Genomic DNA, 20,993 nt, shown 5'->3' with positions numbered 1-20,993 from the left:
TAGAGCTGGTAAAACAACTCTCAGAAAAAGCAAGTAAAACTGAGGTTAAAGAAGTGAACTTTTATCTGTTAAAAATACCAACAGCTCAGGCTTCCATTGCTATTGAAATCTCTAGCTGATTTTCAACTGACTAGCATGATGGAGATGCAAATTCACTAAATTGACCTGCTGAACCAAATAGCATAGCAGTGAGGTTGGTACCATATTTCCCCCCAACTGCACCACACATTAAAAGCCAAACTAAAGGAAGCCTAATATGTAAACGTGCCATGGATTTAAAACATGTTAATTTTCTTTTGTTTTGGTCCAATTTTATTTTCTGTTTATATGACATTAAGAGAATTAAAATACATTAACTTAATTCATATTATATTTTAAAAATCATATAAGTAAAATTAAAATAAATTTTTGACTTAAAATATATATGTAACATTAAAATAATTTATAAACAGTAATAAAATATATTTTTTGAAAAAAACTTTCACATTTCATATAATTTTGGGTAAAAAATAAAATGTAAATTATTAAAGTAAAAGATATAAAATTTTAGAAAATTAATTCAAAATGTCATAGTAAATAAATACTATAATTGATTCAAGGAGATATTATTTTAACTATCCATATACACGGATTACTTCTTTGGTAACAAAATTTGAATTTTATTTATTTAATTATATGTATGTAATGGATGTATTTACATAATTACATAGGAGAGTAGAAGATTAGTTATAAGTAAGAGAATATTAAAGGGTGTTTACTAAATAGAGTTTTGAGATTTTTTAGTTGATATAGGTATAAATGGAGGATTGGGTAGTTAAACTTTGTAATTATAGTGTTTGGTGAATGGAGGTTTGTAAAAGCTTGTTGAGCCAAAATCTCCAAAATAAGAAACGCAGGGATTGACAACTTTTTTCACAACTGATTGAGAATGAGATATGTGAAATGACATATCTGACCATGCTTGCTAAAAAATTACTCATTTTGCCACATGTATCTATTTTTTAAATATTTATGTACTATTAATTTATTTGTGCAAAATGATTTCTTACACAACTTTATATTAATTGAAATATGCTACTTGACAAATTTATTTAGAGTGTGACATAATTATTACTAATTTAGATACTAAGAACACGCCATAATTATCAACAATTATATCAATACACTATTAATATTTATTAATTTCCACAAGGTTAATATTTGCAAATAAGGAACTTAAGAAATTTGTTTATTTAAAATTTCAAAAACATTCACTAATTAATTTTCATAATAGATGTTTTAATTCCTTGTTAATAGTATTTTATTTCAATAATTTCACCTAATAAAGATTAAAGTATTATAAGTAAATAAATATTTAACAATAAGATCGTCATACATTTATTTGTCATTTTACACATACCATCTAAGTTTTACCAAACACTTATAAATAAGCAGTTAATAGAATCGATTAATCAAATTAGTTATTAGAATTAGTTGGTCAAACCAATCACTACAATTAGCAATCGACTTTCAACTAATTATTTTAATTATTAAAGTTTTATTACATATAAATTTATTCAATATAAATATATGTATCTCACTTATTAAATAATATTTTTAATTACTTAATATTTTTACTTAATATTTTTAAGTTAAGTAAAATATTTTAATATTCAAAAGTATTAAACTTGAAAAGTATATATAAATATTAGTATTTATAATATATTTAAGAGTTTAGTTTTATTTACGTCACTCATCAATCAATCGAATATTAATATTTATACCATAAAGTATTTAAATATTGATTACTTTTGATAATAACAAATTTATAAAACATTTATATTATAAAATATGTAAATATTGATTCCAAAAGTATCATAGCTTAACTGATTATTTAAGAATCTTAATGCAAATTTTATTAATTTATAGGGTAAGAACATCTGAATTCATTATAATGCAATTAATTACTATTCTTTTTAATGTTTGGTTTATTTGTAATACAGTTAACTTTTGCAAATGAGTATAATTTATTTCATTACATTTGTAAGTTAATTTTGTGTGTTTAATGTATTTATTTTGGTTAAATCTTGAATATACTAAGCTTGTGATTTCTTGTTTAAATTTTATTATGATGCAAATGGAATGTCGAAGTTCAAAAAATCAAGCAAATTAAGCTAAATTAGAACAAAAAGCAAAAAAAGGTGCCAAATTAAAAAGTTTTAGAATTGGTGGCTGATTAAAAAAATTAGATTTTGATTTTGTCAAATCCTATAATTAGGAGGAAGTCATGCTATAGTTAGCTTTTGAGAGGTGTATAAAAGCATTGTAATTTTAGCTTGGAAACACACAGATTGGAGACTTGAATTCAAAATAATTCTTTCCTTTCTTACCTCTATAGCTTGTCAAGTATTCTTCCAATTCCTTTATTTTTCTTATTTTTGTACAATTTTTCTTTAAATCCTCTCCATTTTTCACCTATCAACATTACATTAAAATCCATTCTCATAATCCAACAAAGCATGATTAATCTCATGCTCAACTAATTCCCATTTAGCTTTAGTCCAGTTATCGTTCCGGTCGAAAATTGTGAGAAATGAATCTGCATTAAAATCTTATAACTCGGTATTCATTATCTTTCCAAAATACGGGATAATCACATTCATCCCTCAAAGTTAATCCAATTTTAGCTCATAGTGCATGTTAGGAAGGAGTTGTTTTGGCGTACAGTTGGGAAATCGAGTCAGTCGTCTGACGTATTCGAGTTTCCACGAACAAATTGACGTGTCCAGTTGGAAAAAAACTAGTTGGATTCCGTCAAGGGAGATAGTGATAGAATTTAAATGACCTGCACGGTTGAGGCCATTAATTTGAGTTGGGCTCTTCTAGATCGTAAGAGTGCTGAGATCTTAAAATGCGGACGTGTGTTACATGATTATATAATCAGTAAGGGTTGGTTTGCAGGTTGTACCGGAACCAACTACACAAAGAAGAGTTGGCGGTTGAGGTGTCCTTGATCACTATAGCCAACTTATTATTTGGAAGGAAAAAAATCCACTTTCAATGATCAATTTGAGTTCGGAGTGTACCGAGGATAAGGCTAAGCATTCACATATTTGATTTACGAATTTAATTTAAATTAGTTAATTTTATTTTTGCAATTATCATTATGTTATTATTATGTTCTATTCATTTTTATTTTTTTTCCTTTATCAACTAAAATCCCTTATTATTTTTTTCAGCTCTGCACGTACAAGTTGTGGGCACGACAGCTATCTAGCTCAAGAATTTGGTCACGTAAACACAAAAATTAGGAGTCCTAATCCTTGTGGGATCGACCCTAGTTCTCTATACTACTGTTTAATTCAGTTAGAGTGTAGGAAATTTATATTTGGTGGTTTTGACAACCATCAAATTTTGGTGTCATTGCTGGGGACTGGAAGTAATTCTAATTTTTCATTTCTTTTACTTATGACTAGGTTAGAACTGGGACCTTCGAGTTTGAACCGAAAATTTAGAAGTTAGCTTGATCACTGCAAAGAGAAGCTATTCAACGCGAAAAACAACCGTAAGTAAAAGAATCTAAATACAAAACACTGTCTTAAAAGGAAGAAATTGACTATACACTCAGTGAACCGGAAGAAATGGCAAACCAAACCGTTCGACAGCTCGTTGTGGCACTGGATGAGCAAAACCTGCTATGCATAACTTATCCAACGGGAGGAACACCATTTGAATTAAAATCGGGCTTAATTCATTTTTTGCCCACTTTTCGCAGTTTGCAAAACGAGAACCCCCAAACTCATCTTAAGGAGTTCCACATGGTTTGCCTAAGCATGAAACCTCAGGGAGTAACCAAATATCAAATTAAACTTCGGGCTTTTCCTTTCTAGCTAGCCGAATCTGCTAGAGAATGATTGTTTTATTTACCTCCAGGATCAGTTAATACATGTTTTGACATGTCTTGTTTGTTTCTTGACAAGTTCTTTTCAGCAGCTTGAGTAACCGAATTAAGGAGAGAGATTGTCAGAATATGACAAAAGAAGACTGAATCACTCTATGACTACTAGGAACGATGCAATAAGTTGTGTGCAAGCTTCCCACAACATGGCCTAATTGAACAATCACTTATTCAATACTTTCAATACTTTTATAAAGGGTTACCCAATATGAAAATGAAGATGATTGACACCGCTAGTGGAGGGGCACTCGTCAACATGACTCTTCAAAATTGACCAACTATTTTGACCAACTACAGAACTTACAAGACGAGTTTACGGGCTAAGTACTCTATCATCAGAAGATAAAATTGACAAGCTCACTAATGTAGTTCAAAATTTTCATACAAGAAAAATGAACCCAACTCAGTTGTGCATGATTTGTGCCATGCCTGATCATCCAACAGACTCTTATCCAATTTTACATGAGGATACAACAACACAAATAGATGTCGTTGGGAACTTCCCAGGGCCACCTCAAAGGCATTATGATCCACATTCAAATACTTTCAATATAAGGTGGAGGGATTATCCAAATTTGAGTTATGGATCAAATCTTCGGTACAACCAACCTTATTAGCCAAGGCCACCTCCAACTCAACAGTTTTAACCCTCAAAGTCATCTCTTGAGACCATAGTGAAGAGGTTAGTTGTTAGTATTGAAAAGTTCTAACAGAAGATGGAAACATACCTAAAAGAACTAGATAAGAAATTGAGTAAGCTTGCACTTGTTTCAGTCGATTGGAATCCTAAGTTACCGTATCAAACAAAGCTGAATCCATGAAAAAATTCAAATGCTATGACGTTGTCATATCATTTCGCGTAAAAAGATTCGACTACGTCCCAAACTTGTTGAAAAAATTTGATTGAGGATGATCGCATTGCAGGTTTGATTAAGCTTTAAGTTAGTGAAGTAGTTGAATTTTGCATAATGTTAGAATTTATAAAACGCTTATTGGTTAAACTTAGAAACTGTTTAGTCATGCTTCACTTAAATTGTTTCCCTTTCGCTTGGTTGGGGAAAGAGACTTGATGTCGAAAAATAATTTGTTGAATGATTTCTAGTATAGGAATACACAACATGCTTGAGGATAAGCATCGACTAAGTAGGGGGTCTGATAGCAAGCTAATTTTATGTGTTTAATGTACTTATTTTTGGTCAAATCTTGAATAGAATGCTACTAAGCTTGTGATTTCTTGTTTAAATTTTATCAGAACGCAATTGGAATGCCGAAGTTCAAAAAATCAAGCAAATTGGGCTAAAATGGAATAAAAAGCAAAAAAAAAGGGGACAAATTAAAAAGTTGCAGAATTGGTTGCTGATGAAAAAAATTAGATTTTGATTTTGTTAAATCATATAATTAGAAAAATATCTAATTTTTTTTGTTGGTTGTGAAACATAATTTTAGAAGGAAGTCATGCTAAAATTAGCTTTTGAGAGGTTTATAAAAGCCTTGTAATTTTAGCTTGGAAACACATAGATTGGAGACTTGAATTCAAAATAATTCTTTCCTTTATTATGTCTATAGCTTGTCAAGTATTCTTCCAATTCCTTTATTTTTTTTGTACAATTGCTCTTTAAGTCCAGTTCATTTTTCACCTATCAACATTACGTTAAAATCCATTCTCAAAATCAAACAAAGCATGATTAATCTTATGCTCAACTAATCCCATTTAGCTTTAGTTCGGTCATCACTCTAGTCGAGAATTGTGAGAAATGAATCCGCACTAAAATCTTACAACACTATATTCATTATCTCTCCAAAATACGAGATAGTCACATTCGTCCCTCAAAGGTAATCTAGTTTCAGCTCAAAATGCACGTTGGGAGGGAGTTGTTTTGGTGTACAGTTGGGAAAGCAAGTCGTTCGTCTACCGTATTCAAGTTCCTGTGAACAAATTGACGTGTCCAGTTGGAAAAAGCTAGTTGGGTTCCGTCAAGAGAGATAGTGATAGAATTTAAATGACCCACGTAGTTGAGGCCGTTAATTCGAGTTGGGCTCTTCTAGGTCGCAAGGCTTCTGAGATCTTAAATTGCGGACGCGTGTTACGTGATTAGATAATTGGTATGGGTTGGTTTGCAGGTCGTATTGGAACCAACTACACAAGGAAGAGTTGGCAATATAGACATCCTTGATCGTTATAACCAGCTTATCGTTTGGAAGGAAACAAATCCACTTTCAATGATCGATTCGAGTTCGGAGCATACCGAGGCTAAGACTAAGCATTCACATATTTGATTTACGAATTTAATTTAAATTAGTTAATTTTATTTTGCAAGTATAATTATGTTATTATTACATTCTATTCATTTTTATTTTTTCCCTTTATCAACTAAAATCCATTTTTTTTAATTTTTTTTAACTCTACACGTAAAAGTTGTGAGCACAACAACTACCTAGACTCAAGAATCTGGTCACTTAAACACAAAAATTTGGAGTCCTAATCCCTGTGGGATCGAGCCTACTTTTCTGTTAGAGCGTATGAAATTTATATTTGGTGGTTTCAACCGTCATCACCTATCTGTTCAGAGAAGCTATTGAATTACGCAAAAGAAGTAGAGATGTTAGAGTACAACACATTTATAGAGAATACAAATTAGTTTCTGATTGTTTCACTAAATTGGCCCTCAATGATGTTTTTGGTTTCCCAATTTTGGATTACCCTCCTACTACGGTGGATAAGCTTAATATTTCTAGCTTTTGCCTCCTTTCTTGTGAAAAAAAAGAGGGGGTCATACTTGAAAGTAATTTTAATTTTTTTTCATTTCATTTATTAAAAATGAAACACTTAGTAGGAATTTAATTATTGAGTTAATGCAAGTTTAATTTCCAAAATGTGGAATTTTACTCATTAATCGGTATCTACTTGTCCCAAGTATAAGTAGGTAACATAGTAAAACTACCATAATTGTATGAAAACTTTGTTATACATAATTTATATATATGATATGTGATATGATAATATTCTAGAAATAGACTTAAAATATTTTTTTGTTAAATGATATAAAAAGTCTTTGAACAATAATTGAAAATCAATAAGCTTTTATTGAGTAAAAGTATCATGGAGGTATTTATATTAGGAGTCGGATTACATTTTGTCCCTTACTAAAATAATAGGTAAAATAATCCATATATGTTAGATGAAAGATCAAATTGGTCCTTCTTTAAAAATTCCATCTATTTTTATTATTAAAAATGATCCATGTACATCAGCATGAGGTATAGGTGGCATGCCACGTGTCATTGCCTAGTTGTTCCATCAGTCATGTCAGTTTTTAACAGTACAAATAGCCAAAATTTTTAACAAAAAGAACCCATTTGTTCTTTGATCTAATGTGCATGGACTAATTTAACCATTTTTTGAATAAAAGGAAAAAATGTATTCTGACTCTTAGTACATGAGCTTCCATGGTACTTTTATTGCTTTTATCGTTTTATTGCATCTAAAGAGTACCCAAATATATATAGTTTTTCTTTTCATCAATTCTCCTCTCCAATATGGTCATTGAGTGTTTTGACTTTTAATTGATGATGGCATGATTGTTTTTTTTAAATTCATAATCCATATCTATAATATATATAACCACAAGTTTTGAAAAACTTTTAAATCAATGGGAATATTCTTTATTTTCTATGATATTACTAAATTGACATTTGAAAATAATAATAAAATTTAATTTAGAATTATTAATTAAAAATTGGAATAAAATAGAATTTTTATAATTATACATTTCACAATAATTATAATTTAATAGAAATTGTGAAAATTACACATTTAAAATAATTATAATTATAATTTACATTTATTATTTAAAAATTTAGTTAAAATAATTACAATTTAAGTAAAAGTTGATTTAAAAGAGTTTTATAATTACAACCATTAAAAGAGTTTTTTTCTAATTTTTATTTTCACTAGATATTATTTTTGCTACATATTAATTATATATTGGGAAGAGATTTTTAAACCTTTCTCTATATTTTTGCACGATTAATATTTTACCAATCTCATATATTATATTCTATTTATATAAATCATGCATGTCAAATTTGACTTAAATTAAAATTTTCTAACTATTTATTTTACATAAAAATTTTAAATAGTTCAATAAGTATTAATATGGGAACCTTTTAGATCAAAATGACAGAGATATTGAATAAGATCCAAACATTACATGCATGACAAGTACAATAATAGTGATAAATTCAACGGTTGGATTATTAAAATATTAATTATACAAAATATACGAAAATGTGTAAAGCTATAGTAATTTTATACTTGTGCAAGTGGATTGTGCAAGTGGATCCCTTCCCTTATATATTATTTACAAAATATTATAGTGACTATAAGGAAAAAAAATAAAAATTGAATAGCAAAGAGTTCATTTTACAATATATTATATTTTTATTGTTTGTTCAAATCCTTTAGAGTTTAGATATTGTTTTAGAAATGCTTATAACTAGATTAGTGGATCCCCTGTTTCAAGTCTCGAGACATAAAAGCCAAAGTCCTGAGACAGGTCAACTTCAAATCTAAAACACTACAGTTTTTGGGCCATGCCTCGAGACATATACACTTTTGTCTTGAGACAAGCAAATTTCGAACCAAAATTGCTATAGTACTAAAGTAATGTCTTGAGACATATAAATTCTTTTCTCAAGACATACCGACTTGTGACTAGAAATTTTCTCGTTTTGCTTTAAAAAGGACCCTAAACGATCTCCATTCCAAACCAATTTATAAGGAAAGTTTAGAAATTGTAAAAGAACATTTAAATAACCTTAAATAGGCTCGAACAACGACTGGAATGTGATTGAATAATTTAAACTTTGGTGAAGTGATTAACTCGAAATGTGACATTACTTGGGTTTAGTTACGAGCTCGGGTAATAGGTGTTACATTTAATTTAGTATCAGAGCTTAGATTTTATCAATCCTCGAACAAATATCGAGTCTAGAAATACATGCCACCTAAGAAAATGAATGTAAAATGATGAAATGTGAATTTTAAATTTGAGAAGATAGTAAAGTAACACTTAAATTGTTCTTGATTCGATAATGATCCTAGTAGGATTCGGGACAAAAGACATGAAATATTGGTGTGAGAAAATATAGTGTAATAGCCCGTTTTCAGTGATATCGGAACAGTGGTTTCAGGACCACAAATCTGACAAGTGAATAGTTATTTTATTTTAATGTCTATGGGATATTAGTAAGGTCATATTAAAATTTCGTTAAGAAATTTTGATGTTTGCATGATTAATTAAGTGAAAAGGACTAAATTGTAAAAAGTGTAAAAGTAGAGTTCTTAAAGTTAAAAGGGTTAAATGATTATGGAAATGAAAGGAAATGGTTTTAAAGGGTAATTATACCATTCATAAGGCAAGTGGAAAATTATGGACATAATTTAATTGATTTTCAAAGTTAATGATCAAGGATAAATTAATAATTTGATAAATAAATCTAAATTAAAGTAAAGAAAAGATGGTATCATCTTCTCCAAGCTTAATCACCATCGAAATTTTGAAGGAAATGGAGCCATTTTAGGGTTTGAAGTTCGGCTAGCTTAAGCACTTGCAATGTAAGTGTTTTTTTGTTTCATTTTTAATGATTTTTATATTTTTGAGATCGTTTTAGCTTAATTTAGCTAGCCTGGGGGTCAATTTGTAAAACTGTTAAAGGTTGAGGGACTTGAAATCAATGTTCTTGAATGGTTCTTTATGTTAAATGCTAGATTATGAATCTTTGTTGAGAAATAAACAAGTTTTGTAAATTGATTTTTGATGAAATTTACATTTAGGGATTTATTTGTAAAAATAAAAAAGTTCATGTTAAATTTATGAAATGATGATTTTTTTTTAGTTTAAGTCCCTAAAGAATTCGGTTAGCCTATAAGAGGGATTAAAATGCTTAGATTTCAATTTATGTGCTTAAGGACTAAATTGTGAAAAGTTAAAATGTTAGGGGAAAAATGATAATTTTGCATAAATAAGAAATGTGGACTAAATTGAATACTACAAGTATTAAGTGGATTGAAATTGTCTATTTAGATCAAGATAAACCATGTACGGACCTAGATCGATGAAAAGCCAAAGCTTCGGAATAGCTCGATTTAACTTCTACTCCTTAATCCTCAAGGTAAGTTCGTATAAGTGATTATCATATTAATGCTATTTCAAATCATATGTTGTAATGGCCCAAATTTAAGGTTATCGAAACAATGGTTTCGGGACCACAAATCCGATGAGAAAAATTTTATTTTTCTTATATTTTTATGGTCTACAATTTCACAAAATGATTTCGTGAAAATTTCGTTCGAAAATTTCGACGTTTGGGCACTCAATTTAGTCAAAAGGACTAAATTGTAAAAGTGCAAAAGTTAAGTTCTACATGTTAGAGGTGTCCAATTGTTATGAAACTTTAAATTGGAGGTCCTTATATGGTAATTATACCATTGGTAACTTGGTAGACAAAAATGGACATGAGATAAGTGAAATAGAAAATTTTTAAATTAGGGGCAATTTGGTAATCTAGTAATTAAAATGAATTAAAAGGGAAAAAGATGACAAATTATGCTCATCTTCTTCATATGAACGAAATCAGCAAGGGGGGAAGCCATAGTTAGGGTTTTCAAGCTTCCAAGCTCCATAGTAAGTGATCCCAAGCCCGTTTTTAATGTTCTTTCGTTTTTGAGATCCGGTAGCTTAATTTAGCTTATTCTAGCAATAATTTAACCTAGGGTTTATATTTGGAAAAATACCCATAGGTGAAAAGTGTTTATTTTGATGTTTTATGATAGAATATGAAGCTAGAAATTATGTTAAACAACTTTTGCTAAGCGATTTTAAGTGAAAGCAGTAAAACGACATAATCAAGAAAATACCTAATGTTCATAAGTACATGTTAGAGTGGGAATTTGATGTTGCCATAGAAGGAAAAATGTTCAGAATGTTATAAAACATAAGAATAAAAGATGAAGTTTAATTTCCGAGCCTTGGGAAAAAATGTAATTATGTAAAAGTTTAGGGCAAAATTGTAATTTTGAAAAGTTAGAGTCGAGGGCTGTTTTGATGAATGTGATTATTAAATAAGTTAAATTTACTATTTTAGATCAAGAAGTACGAAACTCGAGGTTAGACAAAGGGAAGAATAAAGTTGAAGACTAAGTTGGTGAATTTGGCTATAATTGGTACCGAGGTAAGTTTACTGTAAATAAATGCAATATTTCCATATTTATTATCAATGCTGTTATTTTCCAGCAACTATGAATTTATTTTATGAATTTATTTGATGATGATCTAAGCATGAAATGATAGAGAATTAAAATTTAAAAGTCCCGTTGATACATAAGGATGGTACTTGATACGAATGTCATGACATTTGGGTAAAGAGATCCCATGTAAGACCATGTCCGGGACATGGCATTGGCATCCTTAAGATCATAAGAGGTCCTCAGAAGACCATGTGCGGGACATGGCATGGGCACCGAGACGAGAGGTCCCATGTAAGACCATGTCTCGAGACATGGCGTTGGCATAGAGATGAGAGGTCCCTATAAGACCATCTCGGGACATGGCATGGGCACCAACATGAGAAAATCCCATGTAAGACCATGTGCAGGACATGGCTTTGGCATGTTATTATCAAAGAGACCCGAGTATCCTTATTATTCCAATGTAGCTCAACGGGCTTGTAAATGAATCATGTTCATGAAAGTTCGGTTTAAAGCATAAATGGCAAGCTCGGGTAAGTTGTAAGACTTAAGAACTTATTATACTATCAATTGATGTTCAACGATGCAGCAAGGATTGAGTAAGTTATGCACACAAGTATTCTAAGTAAACAAGTAAGAGAACTAGTATGAGATTAACTAAAGAGTAAACTAGAGATATAGACATTGAGTTTAATTATTTAAGTTAAATATTATTATTTATTTGCTAGTAAACTTACTAAGCTTTATGCTTACTTCTTTTATTTCTCTTTCTCTATAGTATTACAAAGCTACTTCAAGGATCCTAAAGAAGTCGGAGATCGTCCACACTATCAACTACAACTGCTCGGTATTTTATATCGAAACACGTTTGAGTTATGGCATGTATAGGGATTTAGTTATTTTGTATGTTTGTAATGATGATTTTGCTAATGAGTGATGTGTAAGTATTTGATGATGTATGGTCATTAAAATGGTTAAGGATGAAGGTGTTTGTTGTTATGAAAGATTAGGTGATAAATTATGCATGGAAATCATGAAAGGATAAAATTTTGCAAAGAAACAGAATTCAGGCAGCACAGTGACGTGAATTTGAAAAATAACCCAAGATAGTATAAAATGAATTAGAGGGTGAATGATATATTGAATTAAATCTTGTTGAGTCTATTTTCATAGAAAAATAACGGTGTAGCAAAAGGAAATTTATATTTTAAGATATGTGAATTTTAGTAAGATAGGGTCAGAACTGTTTTTGGAGTCCCCTATTCTGAGTTTAGAAAATAATTACAAATTGTACAAAAATGGTTATGAGTTGAAATTTACATTCTTATATTCCTTAATGAGTCTATTTTCTGTAGAAACAAGTAAGAACTTCATATGAAAATCCTACAGTGAGAAAACTTATTTTTAGTAACAAGAGGTCAGAATAGTCGAATGGTGAAACAGGGTAGACTTTAACTAATAAACTGTACTAATTGGCTGAACCAAAAATTCTAAAAATTTTATGGTGAGTATATGAGTCTAGTTTCAGGGAAAATTTACGGAATTAAATTTTGAGTTCTGTAGCTCAAGTTATAATTAATTTAGTAACTGCTGCGCGATTGGACAGATTTGCTGTAAATAGTGAAATAAATTTTCAAACCTAGTTCTTATGCTCCGAATTGGTAAGATAAGCTAAGTAATGCCTCGTGCTCGACTCCGGAAACGGTCTCGGGTAAGGGGTGTTACATTTTATTGGTATCAGAGCAGGTTTAGTCGATTCTCGGAAATATGCAGTATGAATAAGAGTCTACCTATACATGCCATACTTATATATTTTGATAGTGTGACGACTCCTGACGATTTTAAAATGTTTTCTTTTATAGTTATGGATCCCGAACGAGCTAGTACAGATGAAGTAGAGAGTAGTGCGCCTATTCCCAGAAGGGACGGTGCCATCGAGATGTTAATGTTAGTGAAAGACCGCATCGATAGACAGGAGGAGGAGCTAGAGAAGCCTTCTTCCAAGCCATGATCGATTGGTTTGCCGAGTTCGTTCGCATGCGAATCCGGCTATAAGACCTCCACCCCTCAAGAATCACAGGTTCCCCATGTAGCTTCCCCAACTGCAGGTATAGTTATCAGGGAGAGACCACCTGTTGATAAGATTAGGAAGCAAGGGGCTGAAGAATTTCGGGCTACCAAAGATGATGATGCGGAAAAGCGAGTCGGCTTGAGAATACAATCGGGGTTTTGAAGAATTATCTTGTACTCGGAAGAATGTATAAAGTGTGTTGTTTCACTTCTTGAGATTCACTTACCATTGGTGGAAGACCCTCGTGTCAATAGTACCGAGTGAGAGGGTTACAGGATTTCTTTCGGGAGGAGTTCAAAGAAGTACATCACCAGATTTATAGATCGAAAAGGAAGGAGTTTCTTGAGCTAAAACAAGGTAAAATGTCGTATTGAATATGAATGCTAATTTGTCGACTTAGTAAGTATGCTCGAATTTGTATCCACCGAAGCTAACATGTGCAAGAGATTTGAAGATGGGCTTAATGATGACATCCGACTATCGGGGGGGTATTGGAAATCGAGAGTTTGTTGTTCGGTAGAAAGAGCTTGTAAAGTAGAAGACTTGTTAAAAGAAAAGAGAAGAGCAAAGTCAAGTCGGAGCGCAGGATACAAAGAAGAGGCAAATGAGTAAATCATTTCATCTCTACATCTAAGAGGCCTAGGGAGCTCTCTAGCGGATCATATTTTCCACTAGATATCTGGCGAAGCAGGGTAGAAGATTTGAGGTTCTAGAGCTCAAACCACTACGATTGCAAATCTTGGCAAGATTCGACCTCCTAGGCGGAATGTCCTCAATGTGGGAGACGCCACCCGGAGAGTGTAGAGCGGTGAAAATATTTGTTTCAGATGTGGAGCGTCCGATCACTTTATTCGGGATTGTCCTGAAACAGCTAAAAGAGAAGAGATAACGAGTGTGAGATCAGGAAATGCTCCTACTAGAGGTAGACCGCAGAGAAACCCAGGAGTGGGAGCGAGTAATAGGAGTGCATCCAGAGATTCAGCAGTGAGATCAGATGTTAGAGCACCCGCGAGAACATATGCTATTCGTGCTCGTGAAGAGGCGTCGTCTCCTGATATAATTACGGGTACATTTTCTCTTTATGACACTAATGTTATTGCATTAATTGATCCTGGCTCTACACATTCATATATATGCACGAAATTAGTATTTGTTAAAAATTTGTCTGTTGAACCTACTGAATTTATGGTTAAAGTCTCGAACCCCCTGGGCCAGTTTGTGATAGTGGATAAAGTTTGTAAAAATTGTCCACTAATGGTAAAAGGTATTTGTTTCCCGGTTGACTTGATGTTATTGCCTTTTGATGAGTTTGATGTGATCTTGGGCATGGATTGGTTAACTCAGCATGATGCAGTAGTAAACTGTAGACAAAAATATGTTGTGTTGAAATGCCAGAATGGAGAATTACTTTGGGTTAAATCTAATCAGACAGAGGGATTATCCGATATAATTTCAGTGATGTCACCGAGGGTGTGTCGAAAAAGGGTATGATGTTTATTTGGCGTATGTGTTGGATACTAAAGTATCTCGAGTCAAAGATACTGACGATGCCGGTTGTATGTGAATTTTCGATGTGTTTCGGAGGAATTACCGGGTTGCCACCGAAAGAGAAGTGGAATTTTCTATAGATCGATTAGGAAACTACCCCAATTTCCATAGCTCCGTGTCGTATGGCTCCTCTGAAATTAAAAGAGTTAAAGGCACAGTTACAGGAACTTGTTGACAGAGGTTTTGTTCGTCCGAGTCATTCACCTTGGGGTGCTCCAGTTCTGTTTGTGAAAAAGAAAGACGGGTCTTTGAGATTGTGTATTGACTATCGGCAGCTTAATAAGGTAACTATAAAGAATAAGTACCCATTGCCTCGAATTGATGACTTATTTGATCAACTGAAAGGTGCCACAGTATTTTCAAAGATTGATCTCCGATCGGGTTATTACCAGTTACGGGTAAAAGAGTCAGATGTGCCAAAGACAGCTTTCAGAACCAGGTATGGGCATTATGAGTTTCTGGTTATGCCGTTTGGGTTGACTAATGCACCTGCAGTATTCATGGATTTGATGAACCGGATATTCAGACCATATCTAGATAGGTTTGTAGTAGTTTTTATTGATGACATTTTAGTTTATTCTCGAGATGAAACTGAGCATACGGAACATTTGAAAATAGTGTTGCAAATTCTGCGTGAAAAGAAACTTTATGCTAAATTCAGTAAATGTGAATTTTGGCTTCGAGAGGTAGGTTTTCTCGGACATATTGTATCCGAAGGCATCGGGGTAGATCCGAGTAAAATTTCAGCTATTGTCAATTGGAGTCCACCAAGAATGTATCCGGGTTAGAAGTTTCTTGGGTTTAGCTGGTTATTATCGGAGATTTGTACAGGGTTTTCTATGATAGCTTCTCCAATGACTCGTTTATTACGTAAAGATGTTAAATTTGAATGGATGATAAATGCCAAAGAAAGTTTTGACCAATTGAAGAAATTGTTGACTAAGCACTGTGTTAGTACAAATTTAATCGGGTAAGGAATTTATTATTTATAGTGATGCATCATTAAATGGTTTGGGTTGTGTCTTGATGCAAGAAGATAAAGTAATAGCCTATGCTTCAAGACAACTTAAGCCACATGAAAGAAACTACCCGTACATGATCTCGAATTAGTCGCTATTGTATTTGCATTGAAAATATGGCGGCATTATTTGTATGGTGAAAAGTGTCATATTTATACCGATCACAAAAGCTTGAAATATTTGATGACACGAAAGATTTGAATTTGAGACAACGCAGTGGCTTGAATTGATAAAGGATTATGATTTGGTTATTGATTACCATCCGGTAAGGCTAACATGGTAGCTGATGCTTTGAGCCGAAAATCTCTATTTGCTTTACGAGCTATGAATGCCCGGTTGTCACTGACTGATGATGGTTCAATCATAGCTGAAACGAAGGCTAAATCGATGTTTCGTCAACAACTATGTGAGGCTCAGAAAAATGATGAAAAGTTACAGGCTAAACGGGCACATTATGAGTCCGGTAATGATTCAGAATTTCAGACTGGGATTGATGGTTGTTTATTATTTAGAGGTAGAGTATGTGTACCGAAGAATTCCGAGCTTATACAGAAGATTCTACACGAGGCCCATAGCGGTACTATGTCTGTACATCCGGGGAGTAATAAAATGTATAATGACTTGAAAAAGATGTATTGGTGGCCGGGTATGAAACGTGATATCTCTGAGTTTGTATCAAGATGTTTAGTATGTCAGCAGGTTAAAGCTGAACATCAGGTACCTTCGAGGTTGCTTCAACCAATCACTATACCGGAATGGAAATGGGAAAGAGTCACTATGGATTTTGTATCTGGGTTGCCGATGTCTCCAAAGAAGAAAGATGCCATTTGGGTAATTGTCGATCGATTGACAAAGTCCGCGCACTTTATCCCAGTATGTATGGATTATTCTTTAGATAAATTGGCTGAATTGTATATATCTGAGATTGTTAGACTACATGGAGTGCCTGTCTCCATTATATCGGACATAGAGATCCCCGATTTACGTCTCGTTTCTGGAACAAATTACAAGAAGCTTTGGGTACTCAGTTGTATTTCAGTACTGCATTTCATCCTCAGACAGATGGCCAATCTGAGCGTGTAATTCAGGTATTGGAAGATATGCTCCGATGTTGCGTATTAGAGTTGCAAGGTAATTGGGAAAGGTATCTACCTTTGATTGAATTTGCTTACAATAACAGTTATCAGTCTAGTATTAAAATGGCTCCGTATGAAGCTTTGTATGGTAGAAAATGTAGAACACTGTTATATTGGACAGAGCTTAGTGAAAAGAAAATACACGGGGTTGATTTGATCCGGGAAACAGAAGAAAAAGTAAGGCTGATTCGAGATAGTTTAAAAGCAGCTTCCGATCGTCAGAAGTCATACGCCGATCTTAAACGAAGGGAGATTGAATTTCAGGTGGGTGATAAAGTATTCTTAAAAGTGTCTCATTGGAAGAAAGTTCTCCGGTTCGGTCGAAAGGGTAAATTGAGTCCAAGATTTATCGGACCATATGAGATTATAGAAAGAATTGGACCAGTTGCTTACCGATTGGCTTTACCACCGGAACTCGACAAAATTCATAATGTATTTCATGTATCTATGCTACGACGGTTTCGATCAGATCCTTCACATGTTATTACTCCAACAGAAGTAGAAATTCAGCCGGATATGACTTATAATGAAGAACCGATTAAAGTATTAGCACGAGAAACAAAGGAGCTTAGAAACAAAAAGGTAAATCTAGTGAAAGTGCTATGGCAAAAGCACGGGATTGAGGAAGCAACATGGGAACCGGAAGAGACAATGAGGAAGCAATACCCGAATCTCTTTACTGGTAAGATTTTCGAGGACGAAAATCCTAAAAAGGGGGGGAGACTTGTAATGGCCCAAATTTGAGGTTATCGGAACAGTGGTTTCGGGACCACAAATCCGATGAGAAAAATTTTATTTTTCTTATATTTTTATGGTCTACAATTTCACAAAATGATTTCGTGAAAATTTCGTTCAAAAATTTCGACGTTTGGGCACTCAATTTAGTCAAAAGGACTAAATTGTAAAAGTGCAAAAGTTGAGTTCTACATGTTAGAGGTGTCCAATTGTTATGAAACTTTAAATTGGAGGTCCTTATATGGTAATTATACCATTGGTAACTTGGTAGACAAAAATGGACATGAGATAAGTGAAATAGAAAATTTTTAAGTTAGGGGCAATTTGGTAATCTAGTAATTAAAATGAATTAAAAGGGAAAAAGATGACAAATTATGCTCATCTTCTTCATATGAACGAAATCAGCAAGGGGGGAAGGCATAGTTAGGGTTTTCAAGCTTCCAAGCTCCATAGTAAGTGATCTCAAGCCCCGTTTTTAATGTTCTTTACGTTTTTGAGATCCCGGTAGCTTAATTTAGCTTATTCTAGCAATAATTTAACCTAGGGTTTATATTTGGAAAAATACCCATAGGTGAAAAGTGTTTATTTTGATGTTTTATGATAGAATATGAAGCTAGAAATTATGTTAAACAACTTTTGCTAAGCGATTTTAAGTGAAAACGAGTAAAAATACATAATCGGTAAAAATACCTAATGTTCATAAGTACATGTTAGAGTGGGAATTTGATGTTTCCATAGAAGGGAAAAATGTTCAGAATGTTATAAAACATAAGAATAAGAGATGAAGTTTAATTTCCGAGCCTTGGGGCAAAAATGTAATTATGTAAAAGTTTAGGGGCAAAATTATAATTTTGAAAAAGTTAGAGTCGAGGGCTGTTTTGATGAATGTGATTATTAAATAAGTTAAATTTACTATTTTAGATCAAGAAGTACGAAACTCGAGGTTAGACAAAGGGAAGAATAAAGTTGAAGACTAAGTTGGTGAATTTGGCTATAATTGGTACCGAGGTAAGTTTACGGTAAATAAATGCAATATTTCCATATTTATTATCAATGCTGTTATTTTCCAGCAACTATGAATTTATTTTATGAATTTATTTGATGATGATCTAAGCATGAAATGATAGAGAATTAAAATTTAAAAGTCCCGTTGATACATAAGGATGGTACTGGATACGAATGTCATGACATTTGGGTAAAGAGATCCCATGTAAGACCATGTCCGGGACATGGCATTGGCATCCTTAAGATCATAAGAGGTCCCTCAGAAGACCATGTGCAGGACATGGCATGGGCACCGAGACGAGAGGTCCCATGTAAGACCATGTCCGGGACATGGCGTTGGCACCAGATGAGAGGTCCCTATAAGACCATGTCCGGGACATGGCATGGGCACTAACATGAGAACATCCCATGTAAGACCATGTCTGGACATGGCTTTGGCATGTTATTATCGAAGAGACCCGAGTATCCTTATTATTCCAATGTAGCTCAACGGGCTTGTAAATGAATCATGTTCATGAAAGTTCGGTTTAAAGCATAAATGGCAAGCTCGTAAGTTGTAAGACTTAAGAACTTATTATACTATCAATTGATGTTCAACGATGCAGCAAGGATTGAGTAAGTTATGCACACAAGTATTCTAAGTAAACAAGTAAGAGAACTAGTATGAGATTAACTAAAGAGTAAACTAGAGATATAGACATTGAGTTTAATTATTTAAGTTAAATATTATTATTTATTTGCTAGTAAACTTACTAAGCTTTATGCTTACTTCTTTTATTTCTCTTTCTATAGTATTGCAAAGCTACTTCAAGGATCCTAAAGAAGTCGGAGATCGTCCACACTATCAACTACAATCGCTTTCGTATTTTATATCGAAACACGTTTGAGTTATGGCATGTATAGGGATTTAGTTATTTTGTATGTTTGTAATGATGATTTTGCTAATGAGTGATGTGTAAGTATTTGATGATGTATGGTCATTAAAATGGTTAAGGATGAAGGTGTTTGTTGTTATGAAAGATTAGGTGATAAATTATGCATGGAAATCATGAAAGGATAAAATTTTGCAAAGAAATGAAATTCAGGCAGACAAAGTGACGTGAATTTGAAAAATAACCCAAGATAGTATAAAATGAATTAGAGGGTGAATGATATATTGAATTAAATCTTGTTGAGTCTATTTTCATAGAAAAATAACGGTGTAGCAAAAGGAAATTTATATTTTAAGATATGTGAATTTTAGTAAGATAGGTCGAACTGTTTTGGAGTCCCCTGCTCGAGTTTAGAAAATAATTACAAATTGTACAAAAATGGTTATGAGTTGAAATTTACATTCTTATATTCCTTAATGAGTCTATTTTCTGTAGAAACAAGTAAGAACTTCATATGAAAATCCTACAGTGAGAAAACTTATTTTAGTAACAAGAGGTCGAATAGTCGAATGGTGAAACAGGTAGACTTTAACTAATAAATCTGTACTAATTGGTGAACCAAAAATTCTAAAAATTTTATGGTGAGTATATGAGTCTAGTTTCAGGAAAATTTACGAATTAAATTTTGAGTTCTGTAGCTCAAGTTATAATTAATTTAGTAATCACTGCTGCGATTGGACAGATTCTTTGTAAATAGTGAAATAAATTTTCAAACCTAGTTCTTATGCTCAATTGGTAAGATAAGCTAAGTAATGCCTCGTGCTCGACTCCGGAAACGGTCTCGGGTAAGGGGTGTTACATATGTTATTATGTTTTTTATAATGTAAATTAATCAATGAATGAATAAATCAATGCTATGATGGTTATCGAGTCCTGGTTGATCCTTAGGAATTCGTAGGATACAAATGACATGCCATTAGAGATTTAATGTTTTAGGTATTGTCTTGAATGTCCGACCGATGGCATCTCGTGTGATCAGCATCGTGTAACTTACATTCCAACCCACAGCTCGTGTGAGTAATGATGCAAAGGAAAGGTTACGGTTATGTAAAGGCACACTTTGTGTGAGGTTTCCTGAGTATCCGATGTAATTCTAGATGGTTCAACGAGTATGAAAAGGAAATGAAATGTTAAGTGTTCAAATGAAATGTATCATGAACTTTTGAAAAGGAAATGGTGATCTAAATGATGTGAATACATGTATAAATATGGATGAATTCATTTGAACCATGTACAAATGTACTAACTTGTGAAGTTTGTGATGTTGTATAGGCATTATTTCAAGCTTATGGTTTAGTTGGTATTACACTTATGCTATTTACATTATGCAAATGAAATGGTAAGTTGTGTTTAAGTTATAT

The 20,993-nt window shown here is 32.7% G+C and overlaps 1 long non-coding RNA gene across 1 annotated transcript; it reads left to right on the top strand.

The window, feature by feature from the left end:
• Positions 1-17,554: 17,554 nt before the first annotated feature.
• LOC128040525 (uncharacterized) lies at positions 17,555-19,549 on the top strand. Its single transcript, XR_008195077.1, has 3 exons — positions 17,555-17,642; positions 18,617-18,703; positions 19,493-19,549. It is a non-coding gene; the product is annotated as an uncharacterized LOC128040525 (long non-coding RNA).
• Positions 19,550-20,993: the final 1,444 nt, after the last annotated feature.

Source organism: Gossypium raimondii, chromosome 4 (genome assembly GCF_025698545.1).
Source record: "Gossypium raimondii isolate GPD5lz chromosome 4, ASM2569854v1, whole genome shotgun sequence".
NCBI classification, from domain to species: Eukaryota; Viridiplantae; Streptophyta; class Magnoliopsida; order Malvales; family Malvaceae; genus Gossypium; species Gossypium raimondii.
The sequence above is the reverse complement of the archived record's forward strand: the minus strand, read 5'-3'. Positions and strand labels throughout refer to the sequence as shown.